The sequence below is a fragment of the Lepidochelys olivacea genome (genome assembly GCF_965140295.1).
Source record: "Lepidochelys olivacea isolate rLepOli2 genome assembly, chromosome: 1".
Classification (NCBI taxonomy): domain Eukaryota; kingdom Metazoa; phylum Chordata; order Testudines; family Cheloniidae; genus Lepidochelys; species Lepidochelys olivacea.
The window spans coordinates 301,460,240-301,466,491 of NC_140411.1; the positions used below are offsets into that span (position 1 = coordinate 301,460,240).

The window sequence follows — 6,252 nt, forward strand, 5'->3', positions numbered from 1 at the left end:
GTAGCTAAAATCACCTCTTTTGTGAAACATGGCATGTTGAATCAGGAAACAGATTGACATGTTGTTAAGGAAAAGTTAGCACATGTGACTCCATTTTGGTTTGGGGCCCACCATTGTTTAAATGCCAGCACATCATACACCAGGAGGAGTAATCCTTAGATATTGAATCCCTGTGAAAATCCTCCTCCTTGTCTCCAGCCTGCCTTGACTCCCAGTATCTGGTTTTTGTCAGTCTCTAACTCCCTGTCTCTTGGCCTTGATGTGAGGCCTCCCATCCTGATAATAAAAGTTACTGATGCCTAGCTTTAGGACCATGCTGTGTAATTAACATACTGGTATAGCACGAGGAATGCACCAAGCAGGGATAGGTGGTAGATAAGACAAGGGTTTGTTTATTGGCTAAGGTTTCCGATGCACGAGGGCAACATGCTTTGCTAAAAGGTATATAACCTTTGTATAATCTGCATTCAGGGTCCCCTCCTGGCTAGCAGGGGGGCACCACGCTCGAGCGTAATAAACTTAAGTGTCTTTTGGGAACTCTGCAGTTGTGGACTTTGTTTCTGTGCCTCAGCCTAGATTCGAACTGTGCGTGTCCTATCAGGTATAATTCGCAGCACTGGTGTGCGTGTCCTATCAGGTATAATTCGCAGCACTGGTGTGCGTGTCCTATCAGGTATAATTCGCAGCATTTGTGTGCGTGTCCTACAAGGTGTAATTCGTAACAGTTTTGGCGACCCAGATGGGACTCTAGGCTCGCCCCAAGAAGCGAGACTACACTCCTCCTCTTGGACAGTTCCAGCCGGCACAGGGTGAGTTCACCTTTGAGAACTCCGAGGAGGGGGGGGTGTGAGCCGTCGCTTAGGCGATAAGGTGGCACATTTTGTGTTCTTTTGGTAGCCCGTTATAGGTTCTGGGCAGAGTGTAAGTAAGGGGACCCCTTTGGCTGAAATTCTCAAGAATTGGGGGAATATTTCTGGCACCCATGGGTTAGGCAGAAAAAAAGCTGTTATTTTATGTAAGGTTGAGTGGCCAGCACTAACAACTCAAACATCTGTTGAATGGCCACCGGATGGGTCCTTTGCTGGGGATACATTAACAGTGCTTAAAAGGAGGCTGGAGGACAAAGCTCCAGCCCAGATGGATTATTGGTATGTATGGGACAACTGGGCTTATGCGCATGCAAAAGGACATCCTCTTTCCTCCTCCTTTTCTTATTCATCTCAGGGGTCTCCAGCTCCGCTCTGTGCTATGCCTGCTTCTGCCCCTCCTCCGGCTTACCCTCGGCTTTCTGACTTATGCCCGTCACCTCCTTGCTTGCCAATTAGCTGTGCTTTCTGTCCAGGTGACAAGCCTCATGTGGGGAGGACTCGGGTAGCCCTTGTAAGTAAAAATATTTTAAAAAAGAGACCAGGAGGGCTGGGGGCTAGTTAAGAAGCCCACCCTCCTTGTTAATTTGGTAGTAAAACAAAGCTGGTGCTCATGGAAGGGACAGTTCAGAGAAAAAAACAGGATTGGGCCCAAGCGGGCAGGCAACAGATAGAGAGATTGGAAAACAGGTTGAAAACTTAAAGGTCATAGTGAAAAAAGAAGAGTAAATAATTACAGGAATGAAAAACATAAATCCCGGAATAATACTTAAAATGGTAAAATCTAAGTAATTGGGTGTCGTTTTGAAAAATAAGCAAGTAATTTAAAAAAAAAAAAAAGTAAAAAGTTAACTCTTTAGTTGCTGGAAAGAATTAAGCAGTTAAACTTTGTAAAATACTGAAAAGAAAAAAAAATCTTGGTTTCTTTGCAGCCATTTTGGAAAAAAATGGGCCCTTTTCCAAAGAAATGCAATTATACAGTGCTACTTAATTAATATCTTATTAGGTTCCAAGAGGCTACAATAGGTGGTGTCTTCCTTTTCAGGTCGCTGTGTGTTTGACAGCAGGAGTTAAAAGTAAAAGGCAATCAAAAGTCTGGTAAAGTTTATTGTGCCCTTTTTAAAGTAAGAATCTTTAACCTGTGGATCCAAAAGCAAGCCGGAAAGCATTTATTTTAATGTAAATTACCTAACTAATAAGGTAGAGGCCACTGAAACCTGGGCTGCCTATAAAACAAATACAAGAAAATATGGGTAATTCCTCTGTTTTGCCTGCAATTAACAAGGGTATTTGTATAAAAAGGAAATATTTTAAGCAATGACTGACTGCCCAAAAGGGGTAGATCTGTGTTTTATTTTTGTCTTTCAGAAAATCAGAGAAAACTGATGCCAGCTGAAAAGCAATTCAACATCTCATGAATTTACTGGCACAATAGGAATTCTGTTCTGTGTTCTATGTCCTGTCTTGTGGTGTTTGTCTTGTGGCCAGAATTGCTGTGTTTAATTTTTCATAGGACAGTTTAGTTTAAAACTAAATAGAAGGGTTACATCAAAATGCAGATACTTGTTTTATTCAACTTGGAATACAAAGTGTTTGGATAATATCAAAAAATGTGATATACTAAAGTTTAATACATTTGCTTAAGTAAAAAAAAAATTTCATTGGCCAGATCTTTTAATTAAAAAAATTGTTGTTAAAATTTGCACACCAACAGTCTTTGGAAGCAAGGACATCAACGGTTAACCCACTCCCCATATTATACATGAGATCCTTCTGGCTACCTCACATTTCTAGCCAGAGGGCTGCGGAGGGAAAAAAAGCTATTGGACACCAGAAGTTGTACCAAGTGGACTCCTCAAAAGTGGGTGTGCTTGTCCTGGCTTGTTGCTCCAAAGCTCTGTAATAGAGTCATTTTCCTAGAAGGGTATATATGGCATACATTATACAATAAGACTAAAGTGCTGTATAATGGGCAATGTACATGTGTTCCTTTTTAAACAAAAATGTATAAGTAAAAAGTGAAAGTTTCCTTTGCAGGTTAATAAAAGCCAAGAAGGGAAAAAAAAAATAAAACGGAGGACGAGCTAATTCAACGCTGTAGCTGGCAGGCTTGGCAGGCTCGGTCAAAAGATAAGACACTGGCCTGCCCAAGGACACTACTCACAGCTAGGATTTGGCTAACAGCCAAGAAAGAGGGGGGCTTAAATGTGCCCAAGCAGCTGTGAGATCTGCAACACACTGCCAGACATTAATGAAATGTGTTAGGTCTCTGTATTTACAGGTAAAAGAAGTCCTGCTTCAAGAATCCTGAGCAAACCTGCCATTTGTTAAAACCAGGTGACTGGGTCTACATAAAGGTCCCTCGACAAAGGCCCCATGCTGAAAAGGCCCTTATTAAGTCCTGCTAACTACCAACACCGCTGTGAAGTGCCAAGGACTGACTGCCTAGACCCATGCTTCTTACTGCAAAAAGACCCCTCCACCTCGAGGTGACTTCACTTCGACTACTGATCAGTCTGTCCCTCCTTCTGGGTTTTTTTTTTTTCTTTCCTCCTTTTGAACAGCAAAAAAAAAAAAAAACCAAGGTGAAGTGCTAGTAACCTCTCCCTTGTCCCATGACAAAGCTAACCTGCATTCAGTATTTGCTAAAGAAACCAAAGCACTACAGGGTGACGTGCTAGTAACCTCTCCTCTGTATAATGCAAAACCATGCCTGTTCCAAGAGAGAAGGAACGCCTGCTCTGCTAAAACCACCAAAATCTAAAGATTCCTGACTGCAAAAGACACTGAGAATTGGCCTTGATGGCAAAGACGGAGCATTGTACATTGGCAGGGAGAAAGTTGCGGAATGTATTCTTGGGAATGTGAAGTAAAGTGGTGGGGTGGGTTTATTCCAGAGGCTGGAACTGTGCTTGTAGGCAAGTATAAATACCAAAAACACCTTACAGCAACGAACAGTACTCCCACCATCTGCCACCACTCCTTTGCAGGTAAAGGTTCCTGGATCCATCATAGCTACGTTAAGTTGGCGCTGGGGCCCCCACCTGACCCTGACAAGCCATTGGATGAGCCACTTCACGAATGAACACCACGACCAACCCATGGACTAAGCTTTCCAGCTACTGGGACCTTCACAGCCCACCAGGACTTTTTGTGTTCCTGTTTATTGGACTTACATTGGGGGTAGTGTTTTTTGTATAGTACAGGGGAGGATGTTGACATTGGTTTGGTTTGCCTGGGAGGGGTTCTCTCCCTATTCCCAAGTCCAGTACAAGGATGGGAGGGCAATAGCTTCTTGAATTTAACCCGTGCTATCAAACAGGGTGTAAATCGAACGCAGTGTTGGATTTGTATTCGTACCCCCACATATTTAGGTCAGGGAGTCCCGTTGGTAGGGGTACCTATCCCCCTTAATCGAACACTCCAAGCTAAGCTATGGGCAAACACTACATTTAACTGGAATGTTACAATCCAAATATGGTCTATTGATATGGTGGCCCAGAGTAATTATGCTTTATGTGTGTCATGACATAAGGGCATAGAAAATACAGTTTTTGTAGGGAATTTTGTAGGGTGCAAGGACACCACCCAAATCAGCTCTGGTGCGGGAGGCCCCTCTACCTACTCCAGGACCCCGTGGCCAGTCCCCGAGGGGTCTGGCTGGTATTGGTTATGCAATCACACAGCCTATAAGGTTCTCCCAGCAGGATGGTGTGGTACATGTACCTTAGGGGCTATAGTACCCGCCGTGACAGTACACCAGAACCTGACCCGGAGAGAGATCCGCAATCTAGTATAGAGGGACCGACGAAGTATTCCTTTAAACCCCCTTTCTTATCGGCCCAAAGGCTTTCACTCCTTTGTGCGTTGGTTTCTGCCATGGTTGGGAGTAAGCGAGCTGGAAAAAGCTATAGTTAACATTTCAGCTGCTTTGGAACTAATGGCAAATGCTACTGCAGATGCTCTCTCTGCCCTTCAAATTGAAGTCACCCAGCTATCCCAAACTACATTGCAAAACCGCCTAGCCCTGGATTATCTCCTTGCAAATCAGGGCGGGGTTTGTGCTCTGGTCAATTCAAGCTGTTGTGTATTTGTAAATCAGCACCATAGGATGGAAACTGACATCCACATCCTCAAGCAACAGGCAGCCCTATTCCACCACATCAGCCTCGACACTACCAACGCTGGATTCCAGGAGGTCTGGGACTGGCTCACCTCATGGCTACCGGATGTGGGGACTTGGGGACGGCGTATTTTGTATTTACTTTTTTTGACTGTTACTGTTTTTGCACTATTTTTTGTATGCCTACAATGCTGCAGTATGTGCTGTTGGCAGTTGCTAACCCTGCAGCGCGGTTACTCAGCCCCGATATAGCTTACTGACATACAAAAAAAAAAGGGAGGACTGTTAAGGAAAAGTTAGCACATGTGACTCCATTTTGGTTTGGGGCCCACCATTGTTTAAATGCCAGCACATCATACACCAGGAGGAGTAATCCTTAGATATTGAATCCCTGTGAAAATCCTCCTCCTTGTCTCCAGCCTGCCTTGACTCCCAGTATCTGGTTTTTGTCAGTCTCTAACTCCCTGTCTCTTGGCCTTGATGTGAGGCCTCCCATCCTGATAATAAAAGTTACTGATGCCTAGCTTTAGGACCATGCTGTGTAATTAACATACTGGTATAGCACGAGGAATGCACCAAGCAGGGATAGGTGGTAGATAAGACAAGGGTTTGTTTATTGGCTAAGGTTTCCGATGCACGAGGGCAACATGCTTTGCTAAAAGGTATATAACCTTTGTATAATCTGCATTCAGGGTCCCCTCCTGGCTAGCAGGGGGGCACCACGCTCGAGCGTAATAAACTTAGTGTCTTTTGGGAACTCTGCAGTTGTGGACTTTGTTTCTGTGCCTCAGCCTAGATTCGAACTGTGCGTGTCCTATCAGGTATAATTCGCAGCACTGGTGTGCGTGTCCTATCAGGTATAATTCGCAGCACTGGTGTGCATGTCCTACCAGGTGTAATTTGTAGCACTTGTGTGCGTGTCCTACCAGGTGTAATTCGTAGCACTTGTGTGCGTGTCCTACCAGGTATAATTCGCAGCAGTTGTGTGCGTGTCCTACAAGGTGTAATTCGTAACAATGTAATGTACTCAAAGCCCATTAAACTATCTAAGTCCTTACTGAAAGGTCAGTGTCAAAAATAAACTTGACTTAAAATTGCATAGATGCTACTGGGCTACAGTAGTTTCCTTTTGATATTATGGAGAGATGTAGCATGGTCTCAGGTTAAGATTGCAAACTATAGTTAGAAAGCTGTACTTTAGCCCTCCTATAATTTTAGTTGGAAAATTGGCTTGGCCACAAATTATGACATAAACAACGAGGA

The 6,252-nt window shown here is 43.9% G+C and overlaps 1 long non-coding RNA gene across 1 annotated transcript; it reads left to right on the plus strand.

Moving 5' to 3' along the window:
* The first annotated feature begins 698 nt into the window (after nt 1-698).
* On the plus strand, nt 699-5,746 carry LOC311519250. Its single transcript, XR_014711237.1, has 2 exons — nt 699-809; nt 2,904-5,746. It is a non-coding gene; the product is annotated as an uncharacterized lncRNA (long non-coding RNA).
* The last annotated feature ends 506 nt before the right edge of the window (nt 5,747-6,252 follow it).